Source organism: Anolis sagrei, chromosome 2 (assembly GCF_037176765.1).
Source record: "Anolis sagrei isolate rAnoSag1 chromosome 2, rAnoSag1.mat, whole genome shotgun sequence".
Taxonomy (NCBI): domain Eukaryota; kingdom Metazoa; phylum Chordata; class Lepidosauria; order Squamata; family Dactyloidae; genus Anolis; species Anolis sagrei.
Genome location: NC_090022.1, coordinates 60,156,164 through 60,168,932, shown reverse-complemented (window position 1 = coordinate 60,168,932; position 12,769 = coordinate 60,156,164).

Sequence of the window (12,769 nt, the reverse complement as noted above, 5' to 3'; positions counted from 1 at the left end):
ATCGGAATGACCTGGACTACGATTGCGGATTGCATGTTTATAGTGATAGTAATGTTTTATAATGTTTTAATGTATTTCATTTTGAATTTAAATTTAAGTTTAGATGTATTTTAATTATATAATGTGGTTGAGGCACTGAATTTTTGCTATCTGTAAGCTGCCTTGAGTCCCCTTTAGGGTGGAGAAAGGCGGGATATAAATATCATAAACAAACAAACAAACAAACAAACAAATAAAAGCCCAGGATCAGATCCCGGGATATAGGAAGGGCCTTTAGTTTCATTGCATTTGCAGAGCTTCAAGCTTTACCCTTTTAATCTACTTTTTTTATGCTACTTCCTTTTAATCATTGCAAGTCCCTCCAAAAGCACAACGTTTCTCCGTGTATTTTTTTTCAAATATTCTTTTTAGAGCAAGATGTTCTGTCTATTCTATGCAGCATTTCTCAATTACAGTTTCTCATTTTACTAACCATCTTTTGTGTTTCAGCATTTTCAGAGCAGCGACAACATTATGCACGAAATATAATACCAGCCTGAGGTGGAGAAAGATAATTCACAGAGCGAGAAGGGAGTTCATTTTTCAGCTGGACACTTTGAAGAAGCAAAGAAGGCCCTTCTCTTCACTGGACTGCCTTATCACTGAAAATTGAAAATAAATTAAAGCTGTATGAAATGGAGCTAACATGCTAGAACTACAGTAGCCTGGTAAATTGGATTTGGCTGGCTAAAAACATCATTAACTTAAAGCATTCTAGCTTACTAGGGCAATGTGAGCTCTCATGGACAAGGATATGATCACATGCTTTCTTCATTTACTTTTTAACCCCTTTTAGCACTTCTCAGGCCCCTTCCACACAGCTGAATAAAATTCCACATTATCTGCTTCGAACTGGAATATATGGCAGTGTAGACTCAGATAACCCAGTTCAAAGCAGATATTGTGGGATTTTCTGCTTTGATATTCTGCGTTATGTGGCTGTGTGGAAGGGACTTCTTAGAAGCTCAAATAATGCTCAATACTTGATGGTTTAAAGGTCAAGCTATGAAGTATTATTTTGACATGCTGTCATATGGCAAAAGCGATCTAACAATATCAAAAATAGCCTTCCATGTGCTTTTCATACCTTTTGTTTTATTCAATAAATTAGTTAAATTTGACATGTCCAAACGTGGGTTCTCAGTTATTGATTGTACTGTAACCTACCCATCTAAGATGAGAGTTTTAGTCCAATGACCTGGGAATCAATGACTGGGGAAGGCTAAAACTATAACTTTTCACTAGATTTCTAGCTCAGACTTTTGTGATTTACAGAGAAAATGATAACAGGGTAGCAGAAATAAAACTACCATGTTTGAAAAGAAATCAGATTGCTTTCAAATGTCACCAAATCTTATCAACAGACAATAGTATGTAGCAGAATCATGTGTTTTATTAAGTAGGCTTGATTATGAATAACATTACTGATCTCTGTTTTAAGTTAGTTTGCTGGATGACCTATCAAGTGAGAACTATGCAGAGAGAAATTAACAGAAGATGCAATCCAGTATTTTTAGCATGGAAATAGGAGCCCTCAGTGGCGCAATGGGTTAAACCCTTGTCCCAGCAGGTCTTTTTACTGAAAGGTCAGTAGTTCAAATCCAGGGAGCGAAGTGAGTTCCTGTCTGTCAGCTCCAGCTTCTCATGCGGGGACATGAGAGAAGCCACCCACAGAATTGTAAAACATCTGGGCGCCTCTTGGGCAAAGTCCTTACAGACACCCATTCTCTCACACCAGAAGTGACTTGCAGTATGTCGCTCCTTACACACACACACACAGGCATGGAAATGAATCTGCCCAGAATCCTGCCTTCCTTGTACGCATGCCTTTTGCCACTGTCTTTCTCCAGCAGGTGGCAGGAGGTGTGCTCTCTTCACCTGAAAATTAAAATAGACTAAATATTTGTAATGATTATTTCATTTCTTCCTGCTCCCTTCCCTTGGTCCATATGTTCAACCAAAGTGTTCTTCCTAATTGTCTTCTTCAGTCTCAGTAATATAGCTTTTTTGGTGGCATATGAGGCAGTTATCCTTTCATGTCATTCTGCTTGTGTCTGGAATATGCAGATACATTAGAGAACGAGAAAATTACATAATTTCCCAGGGCTTCAAGCTGCAATGTAACAAAAGGTGTATAGCGGGAGTGCTTGCAGGGCTGAGACATGTACAGAGTGTATGAAGAAGATGAATCAGATATACGCTTACTGCAAAATCTCTCACAAATCTCTTAGAAAACAAAAGTCTTGGGTGGTAAAAGTTGAGCTCTGCCCAAGGTGTGAAAACTACTAATTATGCCTCTTCAGGTACATTGCAAAGTGTTAAATGTGAGCAGCAGTGATTATCACCAGATATAGCTGGTAATTAATTGGTAAACTTCATCACGCTTGTCCCTGTGATGCCTTTCAGATCCTGCTCCCTTAGTTGACTGCACTATTTCAAGAAGGCCAAATTATAGCCACGGCCTCCAAGTCTTTCCTTGTTATCTGCCAGACAGCTATTTGTGAGGCATGTAATTTCACGTAAACTGCTGGGTTGCCAGTCAGATTTTCAAGCAGGGATCTGACAAATTGCAATATGTATGCCAAGAATGCAGCTGACTCTTGTACATGCCAGCTTCTGAAGTTTTGCTTTTGTAAACGCATTAAGTTCTGAGATGTGCATTTAATTTCTCTGTTTGTTCCTCTGTCAGTCCTTTTTATGCAAGTATGCCCTGAATCAGAAATCGCTTGAATTAGAGACATAACATAAATTAACTAAAACTTCAAATACATCTTGTGACCTCCATCATTTACAGAAGATAACAGCACAAGAAGCTTGTGGGTCATTAGGAAACTTATTTCTGGCATAGGCTTTTGTGATCTCTTTCATAGGTGCTTGTTATTGTGCTTGTTCCTGTGACTCTAAGAAAGTAGAGAAAGACATCCATGCTACATGCAGTTTTGTCAATTGGGTGACTCTGACACAAGCCCCAGTCTCCCAACCTCAGTAAATCTTTGAACAAATTTTGTGGAGAATACTCCATGATAGGTTCACCTTAGAGTTAATATAATTCAGAACAACTTGAAGGCCCACAACAACAACAACAACTTGAGACATACATACTTGCATTGTAAATTCTATCTTCTCAACTAAGACCTAGAACTTTAATCCATATGGGTTGATGGGAGGAGGTAAACTCCTTCCACTTATGTTTTCAATTATATTGTTTCTTTTTTTATTTGGAACGGGTTGCACTGATTTTCTGGATGTCTTGTAGGCAGTCCTAGTCTATCTTTATTAAATTGTCCAGTTGGGAAAGGGTCATTTCTCCTTCCAGCAGAGGCAGATGCTATGTTGATCTCTGTATTAATCCAGCTCTTCTAAGCAAATTCACCATGCCTCAAATGCTGTGAGATAATTTTTATATCTAAAGTAGCTATAATATATGAATTTATTTTATTCCAAAATGAAAAGATAGAAAACTTACAGAAAAGGGGTTTTCAGAGTTTGGAATGTAAGATAAGTCTGCAGAAAAAAAACACAGCTTGAGCATATTTGATCAAAGATCTCTATTTGAGAAAAAAGAAGTTTCAAACCCAAAATGTATGTAAGACATGTGGTTTAAATCTTTAGCTGCTACTTGCCCAATTTACCAATAGCATCTTAGTGAGCAATTTAAGGACATATATTGTAGAATCATATGCAATTTTTCTTACAAGTAAAATCTGATATATTCAGTTGGGCTTACACTGAAACAATTTGCAGTGATGAAAAAGAAAAATAAGTTTTATTCAGGCTTTTCCATATTCCAAGATGCTGGAAAGCTATATTTACTTGCATCCAATTTGCCATTTCTTTGTGGATGGCCATCAAAAGCAGAATAGAAGACCTAAGGCTGAGTTTTATCTGTCATAGAGGTCTATGCAGTTCAAACTATTGTGCAATTGAAGCTGACTTTCCTCAATATCCACTTGTCAACTATAGACTGAAATACAAGTGATACTGAGGTGATATTTTACTTCAATGTATAGCTAAAACATTTTGAAACATTTCTCCTTTTAGCCAAGTATGTGAGAGAATATACAAGGTGGGATATAAATATTGTGACAGTACCTTAATGGTATTGTGCATGGAGTTCAGGATAGTATGGCTTCCCTCAAAATAATTTCATGTTGATATTTTATAACAGATATTGCTCCACAGTTTCCTTGAAGAGGGATGTCCAAAATTCATTTTCCCTCAAAACTCTAACATATCATGACAGTCTTTCTGTTGCGTTTAAAAACCACTAAGATCGGTGTCATATGGAAAACAGTACACTTCTCAACTTTTCACTTCAACAGGAATAGAGTTTAGTTTTCTAACAACTATATCAAAACATATAGTATGAATAACATATAGTATGAACTGCCGATAACTTGTGAAAAACATATCAAAACATATAGTATGAAAAACATATAGTATGAACTGCCGATAACTTGTGTATGGCCATACTATCAGATGGCAAATACTGTCCTTGACATGTGCAGAGAAATTAAAGATGAGTGGAGCTGATTCCTTCCCACCCATCTTACAAAAGGTACTGTCTGTAGATTTTTTGCCTACGGATGACTGCAGGTTGCACATGAAATAGACTGCCATGTGATAGGATCCATAGGAACTAGTATGCAAAGGACATTGGAGATGGAGTATTTTACTGTGTGATGAAGTCCTTAGTAAAATGCTGGCTAGGTAATGCTACAGATAGCTGGACTTGTAACTGGTTGAAAGCATGATCACAATAAAGCCTGTTGATCTTGGAGAGAAGTGACTAGTAGATGGCATGCTTTTGTGTTGAGCCCAGTATTTTTCAGGGGTAATTTTCATCAATGACTTGAATGATGGAAAATAAGTCATGCTTATGATTTATTTATGATTTATTTATTTATTTATTTATGTCATTTTATCCCACCCATTTCAGCCCGAAGGCGACTCAGAGCGGCGCACAGACCACCAACAATTAGATGCCATATATAAATACATATCAGTTAAAAGCAATTAAAACACATCATAAATACATAAAATCCATAAAAATTATAAGAAATTATAAAAATGAATAAAAACCCAATGTCTTCCAGTCCAAATTCCTCATCCGTTTACATAGCCTTGGCTGTTCTGTGTTTGTATTACAATTTTGTGTTTAACTGATCATGCTGAAACTCCAAACGCTTGCTCAAATGCCTATCACATTTGCACATAACTCTAAATTACTTGATGTAGCTATCCTCTCAGTGAATGGAATCAGGATTCAAATGAGCTTAATAGGTTGGAAAATCTATTAAAATGAATTTCAAGAGGAATATGTTTAGGTAGAAAAAATGAAATGCACAAATATAGCATAAGAGATACCTGGTGTGGTCTGCAAAAGGCACCAAGGACTGTAGTGCAACATAAACTAAATGTGTATCAGCATTGTGATGCAATGACCCAAAAGCCAATGCAATTATATGGTGAATCTACAAGATCAAGTGAGGTAAGCGTCACCACACTGTTCTGCTTTGTTCAGTTCTCACCATGGATGCTTTGCCAATTTTGGAAATCACAGTTCAAGAATGATCTTAATCTAAAATGTGTCCAGAGAAGAGCAAGCAAAATGATAATGGATTTCAAAACCCATTCCGGTGAGGAATGGCTTAAGAAGCTGAGGACCTTTCTACATAGCCACATAACCCAAAATATGAAGGCAGATAACCCACAATATCTTCTTCGAACTGGGATTTCTGAGTCCACACTGCTATATAATCCAGTTTAAACAGATAATGTGGGATTTTGTACAACTGTGTGGAAGGGGCCTGAGTATGTTTAGAAGAGAAAATGTGGAGGTGGCATGATGGTCACCTTTAAATATTTGAAGAGATGTTATGTAGAAGATGGAGCAGAATTGTTTTCTGCTGCTCCAGAGGCTGGGACATGAACCAGTGTATTCAAATTGAAAGAGGAAAGATTCCATCTGGATATAAGGGAGAACTTTGCAAATAGAATGGACTGCCAAGGAGAATGGTAGAGTCTCCTTCTTTGGAAGTCTGTCAACAGAAGTTGGATGCTCACCTGGATTACTGTATAGCAGGGGGATGGATTAAATGGCCCTTATGATAACTTCCAAGATTATGATTCCATATCATATTTGATATTGATCCTTTATTTTCATTTAATTTTCCTTGTGGGATGGACATCTTCAGTTTCCCCCCTGATATCCTAAGTCTGTCTCTGAGGCAGAGACGTTTGAACCTCCTCCCATACTTTCTCTCCCATCTCCCTGGCAACCAGACACACTCAGAGTAGTACTACTCCTCCCTCCTAGTTTCTCCCACATAAGATTCCCTAGATAGGAAACACACACTTTTCACATGCAGAACAGACCTTTTAAACTCCATAGCTTAAAATGCACTGAAAATTGTATTTTTTTTTTTAAAAAAAACCCTTACAAACCTCATTAATAAGAAATAGCACATACTATTTCTTATTAGAGTTTCTTATTAGAGTGTTACTATAGACATTGTACAAATTGAGAAAATACTTGGCAAATCTAATTCCAACAAACAAAACCAAGTACAACAATGCCTGTCAGAAGGCTGGGGTACATTTATTAAATTTCAGTCTTCTAAATAAACACTCTTTAACGGTTTCTACCCCAAATCAGAACTAACAATTTTTAAATTGACTTCTTTACTCCATTTATCAGGTCAACCCAATTTGATGAGGAAAGGGTTAAAAGCTAAGCTCTATCTTACCCTAATTGTGGATCACTCAATCCAGCCTATTCGTGTATTTATTTTCTTTTCCATTGGATTTAAAGCAGTTAATGTAGGGTCTTATAAAATCTTATAAAAACCCCTGTTTATAGGATTTATATTGTTAAATAAAGGTGGGTGAAACTTTCCTTTAAGACAACCTGCTCAAATACGATGCCTTTGAATACAGTTACTCAGTTGTGCCAGTAACCCCAAGTCTTACTTTCTTGATTGCAGGAAAACAGTGGGAGATGTGAGCAAAACTAGATATGATATATAGTACGGCCCCCATATCTGCAGGGGATATGTTCCTGAATTGTGTGTGGATGTATGAAACCATAGAAAACAGTAAAGCTTATTATTTTCCGTGGGGTGAATGATAGACACACTGAGAAGAGGGTGTATACAAGAGGCCCTAAACGAATAAGAGCAACTGTGAACAGGTGAAACTGCAAGTATCAGTTCTACAGCATGCAAAAAGGGAAAGGGAAAATGCTATAAACCAAAACCAAGGGTGGCTTCACACATTATTTCTCTCAAGTGATACCCATGTAAACAGAAGAATGATTACTGAGGGGCATTTCCTCATTTCCTCAAGCAATGACTTAATGATAGAAAGCAAGCTTTCTCCCCAGTTATCTCTTAGGTGAAGAAAGTGCCATCTGCAGGCTGCATGGGGGTCCAATGCAATTTCTGTGGAATCCCAAAGGTCTCCCCATCAAACTGCCTAGCTACACAACTGGCTGGGGTCTAATCCAATCCCTTTTCTATCTCCAGGACTCCAGCTCCCTGAACATTTGCACTATTTGTGATAGTTGCCTATAAACCTCATTCTTGGCAGAATTAACTTGCTGGATTAACTATATTACAGATCTAGGTGAGGGAAGCTTTTTTTGAAAGTGTTCCTTAGAAATAATTATAATAAGCTGCCACCTGGCAGGGGAAACCTTATGATACACCTTATCTGATCCCCATTTTGAGTGTTTCTAACTCCTTCAGCCAAAGATTTCTTTCATGTTGTATAAATTGAAGAGGGTAAGACATAAAAGATCATACTTTGGATGTATATTTGTGGGGGAAAAGACAACATGTTTTGTCTGTGGTGGAACTCCAGAGGGGGAGATGAATGAGAGTCATGGCTAAGGATAAGGGATTTTTCATACTGTGAAACATAAAAACACTTCAGAAAAATCAAGATTAACTAGATGGATTGCACTGTAGCTATGGCAGTATGAATGCATATGGCTGTTGGCTCTTGAGAAGAAAGTCAGGGAATTTTTTTTTTGGTAAAAACTCACCCACAGTGCATACAAACCCATTAATGCACCGAAACATATTGGAATAATTTTATGAAAGTAGTCTAGTTGCACGTATGTGCTGTTTCTTCGCACTTTTATTAGATGTGACTTCTCTTAATCTGATGTTAAGATTCCCAAATTGAGTTAAGAAGTATTTTTATATCATATATGTTATTCCATAGCATACTGATTTGGGTGGCTGACAATAAATAGTTTATCTCCCCCCCCCCCAACACACACACACACACATATCTCTCTCTCTATGTATGTATGTGTATGTGTGTGTGTGTGTGTATGTGTGTGTATATATATATATATATCACCAATATGACATAAGATGACATAACTCAAAATTAGCCCCAAATTAAAAACATAGCTGGACTCCTGTCAGGGACTTATATTTATGGAAAATAGAAGTGGCTAGTTCCTTAATTTCCATATCCAGTAAAGAGTTGCTGTTATGTTACTACAGAGGGAAGCCAGTCAACTGAAGGATGCACCATAGGACTGATGTGCATTAGGACTGATCCCAGTTCTTTTGTGCATTGGTCCCATTATGCATTGGACTATCAACTAGGGAGTGCTAACACACATAGATATAGTCAAGCCAGTGTCTTATTCAACATCTTAATTTGCTAACAGGGTTTTAGCACCCCTGCTTACATAGCCAAATATATGTAAATATATATGTAGGATATATTATGACCAAGGATTCTGAGTGCAGAGTTTAGAACTGAGAATCTAACAGTCACAATTTGCTCGCCCATAGAAACCCATATCTAAGAAACTACAGCTGATGTGGTCTTTTCAATGCCATTTTCTGAATCAGTGCCCCAGTTAACCCCAGGAACAGGCCTAAAAACCTAGATGCCAAGATTTTTTTGTTGGGCTGTGTTTTCAGTTCTACAATTTACTCTTTTGCATTGTCGTTTCATGTACAGGAATGGGAGAATGGGACTAAAACATACAAGTGGTCAGCACACTGCAATTGGTACTAGTGCTCCCCTATTCTTACCTTGTATGTTTCATTATGTAATGTGGCTTTAATTCTTCTTCCTTTCTATACCTGATACATGTATTTGAAGCTGGACCACCTTAAATACTCCACATCATTATAAACAAGCAGCATGGCTGAGATGAATAATAGTACTACCTCCCATATCTTTGATATGTAGCTTATTCTAACAATATGCAAAATAACATTTTCCTTGTTGCTACAGCATCACGTTGCTGGCTTGTGTTCAGTTTGTGTTCCATTATAAATCACGGCTTCTTCACAGCAATGCTTTCCTCTAGCCAATTATCTCCCACTTTCTACTTGTGAGTCTGAATTCATTCCTAGATTTCTCACTGTCAAATTGTAGAAAGATTTTTTTTTATTCCCCAAAGAGTTTAAACCTACTGTGGCTGTGAAGGTGCATGTGATATTATTGAATTGCAATGCTCATCATCACTAGCCAGCAGTGCTAATGGTAATGGATGATGGGAGTTGCAGCTCAACTTCTACGAGACTCCACATTCCCTATCCCTTGTTTCAACTTTTTCCAGCATGTTATCATCTGCAAATATGTAAGTATATACTCAAATTACACTTACCAGGATACAGAGAGGATATGGTACTGCAATATACATTCTGATACTTTTTACATAGAATCATAACTCTAGGACACAACACAGAACTCCAGTGGAAAGTGGGCAGACGGCACAACTTGCAGGCATGCCCTCAAGTTCTGATACTGAGAAATAGTGTTGGGAAAGCCATTATTTTCCAAAGCTAGGGATGGGGAAAGTATTCCCTCTCCCATGCTGTCACTTCCATTTTTGAAAAAAATAGCTACTTTGCTCAAAACAGGCCTGGGAAGGGGGAATTGTGTGAACTGGTAACCACACTCTAAAAGCTTTGGCAGGCATTGGGCTTTTTTTGTGTGTGTGTCTCCAAACACTTTTTGGGTAGAGTATGTGGGGGTTCCCCCAAGCTCCCGGGATAGAAGTTGGTACAGTTCTTTTGCTCCTTGGAAGTTGCTCATATGCATGTTCTTTCTTGGTAAAGGCATAAAGGCGTCTTGGTATAAATAAATTGAAATGGTATATAATAACATTAATAATAATAATAATAATAATAATAATAATAATATCCAAGTAAGGATCTGCAAGAAAAGGCCTGCCACATGAGCAAGGATCACTACAGCAGGGTATGGAATGTGTGGCTCTTCAGATGTTGTTGGGTCATACCTCCCATGATCTAGATGTTGGTGGAATTGTAGTCCACCAAAATATTCCAACTCTTGTTTGAGCAAAAATGATTAGATACCAAACCATGCAGTCTTCCAGTTGTGCTTACTTATTAAGGAACCAGGTGTCCCTGCTTCTTTGTTTCCTGCAAGAGGCAATCCACACCTTTCTTTATATCTCTCTGCCTCTGGTATCCTATCCCTGCGCTTGTCTAGAATAGGGGGAAACATCCAGTCAGATGCACTGACGTGAAGAAGTGCACAATTTACCTGAAGCATCAGCAAGAATTCACTTAAAGCCCAAGAGAGGACATTGCATAACCTCTCTGGACAGTTTGTTCCATAGCTGAACTGCTCCTGACTTTAAATGGAACTTGGAAGTATCATGTAAAAAAGTAATGCATGTCACTATTGTTTTTTTCCCATATAACAAGGGGCAATGACATCATTGTCTAGGCATAACAGAATGCTGCCTGGTTTTCACACAGTGAGTAATGTTTAGTCAATATTACTTGTTACTGCTCACTTTTCTCATGTAAAGTGACTGGGAAAAGGGAGATCCGAAGGTTCTCTCTGTTGCTCTAACAACATCTGCCTTTATTATAAGCCAGAAAGTGTGGGAAGAGCACCTCACACTTCCTTTAATGCTCAGAACAATGTTTTTGAAGGAAACATGGGCAGCTGCCTCTCACAGATACCTGACTGCAGTAGAGTCTTTGCTGGATCAAGAGAGATGGGCGCACACTTCTCTGAGAGATGTGGGAACTTTATATTCCAATTAAAGATGTAGCAGACCACTCCCTAAACAAGGAAGTTAGTCAACAATGAACAAAACCAAGGCCATTATAATGAGTTCCTTTAGTGGCCAGATAGTCACAAGTAATGCAATGGATTAATTGGTTTGAAAGTCTCCTGCATGGCAAGGGGTTGGACTGGATGGCCTTTGGGGTCTGTTCCAATTCTATGATTCTATGAGTTGGATCCACTGCTTCTGTCATCAAGTCCAGCCATGTGATTCTTATTGTCAGAAAAAGAACTTCTGATCTCAGTAAATAAACTTTTGGTTCATTTGTGCTGAATCATCTCCAAAGATTAATAGATTCTAAACTTGGTAACAGCCCATTAATGGCTCCTTCTTGTTACATCAAAATCAGTTTTCTGAGGACTTTGTGATACTTCTTTCTATCTGATATCTTTGTAGTTTATTTTTTTGAGACAACAGTCATTTTTTTTCACTAAACAGCAACTAAAAATATCTAGAATGGTTAGGTTTTTGCAAAATCTGAACTGATTGTTATCAATAACTATCTGTTGCACACAGATGCCTCCCTTAAGTGCTAAGATAATTTCCTAAAATGCTGTGATTGTTCAGGTTCCTACTGGGATTGTTTTCTCTTTCTGCCATCATTTCAAGATGGATATATGACTTTTGCTCTTGCTCTTTTCCTCAAATTGTTCTTAAATGCTTCTGGGATTTCTTCTGTTCTCTAAAGCTTACATCCAATCCATGCTTGCTTAAAAGTAAATCTGCTGAGGACTGGGCTCTATGTACCCAGGACCTTGTACACAAAACCATAGACAAAGACTGCAGTCCTCAGTCGGTATCAAGTCTCATTGAATTCAGAGATACTTACTTCTAATTAAACATAATTTAGTTTATACTGTAAGGTTTCACTTCTAAACACATTACTCAGAATAAGTGAGTGAAGATATCCTCCCACAGTGTTAACTGATTCAAACTATGCAAAATAGTGATAACACTGTGTTGGATCATTTTTATGCTGCTTCTGCTTTGTTCCCATTCAAATCAAAAAGACTTAAATTATCCATACTTAAACTTTGATGTTCATTCCAATGGGTGATTTGTGTTGTTGGGTACCTATCTATCCCACTTTGGTTATGTGCCATTTGTTTAATTATTAGTATTAGTATTAGTATTAGTATTTGTGTCCGGAGTGACTTGAGAAACTGCCAGTCGTTCTGGTGTGAGAGAATTGGCCATCTGCAAGGATGTTGCCCAGGAGATGCCTGGATGTTTTGGGTTTTTTACCATCCTTGTGGGAGGCTTCTCTCATGACCCTGCATGGAGAGCCAGAGCTGACAGAGGGAGCTCATCCACACTCTCCCTGGATTCAAACCTGCAACCTGTCAGGTCTTTAGAGCTGCCATCACAGGAGTTTAACCCATTTTGCCATCGGGGGCTCTACTTGTTTATTGTTGTTTACATATAACATTACATATATTTTAGGAACATAGGAAAGGCAGAGATAAGTCAAAATCAGAGCATAGGTATATCTAGATCAATAATGTCAGCTCTGATTTTCAGAGTTTCAAGAATGATTTCCCCCTTTTTATTATGTGGAGGATTCAATTTGGTATTGTCTCTTACCATGGATATACCAGACTCTCCCTCTCTTAAAAACAACAGTGTCATCACTAATGGGATTTGGGG